The sequence below is a fragment of the Coenobita brevimanus genome, chromosome 19 (genome assembly GCF_032717465.1).
Source record: "Coenobita brevimanus isolate Jiangsu-jjx chromosome 19, ASM3271746v2, whole genome shotgun sequence".
Classification (NCBI taxonomy): domain Eukaryota; kingdom Metazoa; phylum Arthropoda; class Malacostraca; order Decapoda; family Coenobitidae; genus Coenobita; species Coenobita brevimanus.
Genome location: NC_136972.1, coordinates 2,511,218 through 2,514,096, shown reverse-complemented (window position 1 = coordinate 2,514,096; position 2,879 = coordinate 2,511,218).

The following is a 2,879-nucleotide window of genomic DNA, read 5'->3' as shown; positions in this document are numbered from 1 at the left end:
TTTCTGAAGCCAAGGAAGGTGATTGATGTGTCTTTCATCCTGGTCTCGTTAGTCTGGTTCTCGTCCAGCACTTGGCCTCGTCTCGTCAGGTGCCCAATGCTGTCCTCGAATGCATTACTCATTAACCAAACGTTTTTCTATCTATCTATTGCCTGACGCCTTAATCCCATAAGGGGTGGCCACAAACAAATCGCCTCCATGTCGCCCTGTCCCACGCCATTTCATTGCCCTGCTCCCAGCTCACACCTCCCTCTCTCATATATCTCTCCACTCCAAACCTCCATGCAACTCATATTTTACCAGCATCCAACCAGGGTCACTTGAAAAGCCTTGTATTCTGTTGTATTTTGAAATGTGTCTTGTAAATACGGCACTCACATCACTCTCTATCAATTGCCAGACGCCTTAATCCAATGAGGGGTGGCCACAACCAAATCGCCTCCATGTCGTCCTGTCCCCCGCCATTTCACTGCGGGGGACAGGGCGACAAGTACTGATAAATACATTGTAACGGTGTATTAAGTACCAGACCAGAGGGTTTAAATTCTGCTCTGGTCATGGGTAAGAGGCCTGTTCCCGTGGTTCACTTTTACTTAGCACACAGTGACATTGGAGGTCCCCAGCAGACCCCACATGCCACCACTTGGACACCAATTCTCACTAATACCAGTACAACACGCAAGGGATTAGTGTGATGGTATTATACCGTCTTTACTCTAACTTGGCCCAGATTTTTGTCCTTTTGTTGCTTATTTCACGTAGCTCAGTGGCAAAGACAATACTATTGCTCAACATCCTTTTCGTAGTAATTCTTCGTGACTAACATGATATTTTAATGCTGGGCTGTGGTTATAATTCAGAATTCAAGATGAAAGGAGGGCAGTTTTAGGCCAAGTTAGAGTAAAAAGAGTATAGTAGTAGGACGATACTTTTTGTGATGATGGGTCTTGTAAAAGACTTGAAAATTATTATAGTATTTACTCTCCTACCTGTATAATATTGGAACACCTGTAATTCGAGTGCACATATTTAAGATTTGCAGATCATTGCAATATCCACTCTGCCACTACTTGTCTGTGTGTGTCAGGGGTGAGTGTGAGAGTGGTGGGGTGAAGTGAGGTGAGGTGAAGTGAGGTGAAGTGAGCTGAGGTGAGGTGAAGTGAGCTGAGGTGAGGTGAAGTGAGGTGAGGTGAAATGAGGTGAGGTGAAGTGAAGTGAGCTGAAGTGAAATGAAGTAAGGTGAAGTGAGGTGAGGTGAGGTGAGGTGAGGTGATACGAAGCAATGTCACCGCCACCTCCACGGATAGGTCAAGTTGGATTTGAGAGACATAGGCTTTGCTCCCTAGCACCATTTCCTAGGCGATTTATTGTCCAGTCTACCTATTAATACCCTCTTTTTTGCTCCTTATCTGTCTATTATCTAACTATCTATTTACCAGACGCCTTAATCCCGAAAGGCGTGGCCACAAACAAATCGCTTCCATGTCGCCCTGTCCCCCGCTATTTCATTGCCCTGCTCCCAGCTCACACCTCCTTCTCTCATATACCTCTCCACTCCATGCCTCCATCTCATCCTTAGCCTCCCCTCCCTCTCCCTCCCTCCACGTCACTCACATACACACTTCTCGTCAGTCTTTCACTCTCCATCCTTTTCACATGGCTCCTTATATCATTCTTAATACAGACATAGACCAACAGCACACGAGAAAATAATAAAGCAGCAGGATAGAAACAAATCGGTAAGGAAGAGGTGTTAGTAAGCTTCCTAACCTCATGACAATATCCAATCTTTTTTTATTTAATTTTAATCATTGGAAAAAAAAGTAGAGTATATATATCTGAAAAATATTTGAGAATTTCCTTCCCATGTGACCTTGACATTTGACCTGTAAAAAATAAAAAAATAGGAGTACTTCTTGGCTCACCCTCAGGCAGTCCACCAAGTCTGGATAAGATCGGGTTAAGACTGAGTTATTTTGTTAAGAATCTCTCTCTCTCTCTCTCTCTCTCTCTCTCTCTCTCTCTTACACACACACACACACACACACACACACACACACACACACAGGTCAAAATTTGCCGTGCCCTTCACCTTTGACTGATTGTCCTGGAAGCAAAATCCCTTAATTCTTGCCTGACCCACAATCCTTCCCTTAGGTTTGGCTTTAAAAACTTTTTTCCATATTAAAATTTGACACCTTCCAGTGACCTTCACCTTTGTACTATTGCTCTCAAAACTGGTCTTCCTCAGCTGATTCTAAACCCTTTCATCAAGTTTGGTTAAAGTCGGATGATAAGTAATTGAGGCATTGTACACACACACACACACACACACACACACACACACACACACACACACACACACACACACACACACACACACACACACACACACACACACACACACACAGCCTCTTGCCTCATGAGTGCTGGAGTAACAAGCCGTGTCTTACTGTAATGGGTAAAAACGATGGAAATGCAATTAGGGGGCTAGAACCCACAACCAATTACATTATAATTCTTTCAGTACAGTGACGCCATTTGCCTTGTCCTCCTGCCACCAACAGACATTTTTCTTATTATCAGGACAGTCTCTGGCTGTGTAGCAAATAGTCCCATATATGCCTGTGTAGCTCTAAAGCCTCACCCAGTCTGGAAGAAATGGCAGATACCAAAGATACACATCCTCAGTCATGAATAACATATTGGAAGGAGTGTGTACTGTATATATTGGTAGGAGTGTGTATATAGTGTGCCAACCACCTCCGGGCTTGTTTGGTTTGTTTTGGGGTTATATTGACTGATAATGGTTTAACATTTTGCGTTTAATGCTCATCCCTTACTGAGCTATAATTACTGATGACATTAAGGTAACTCTC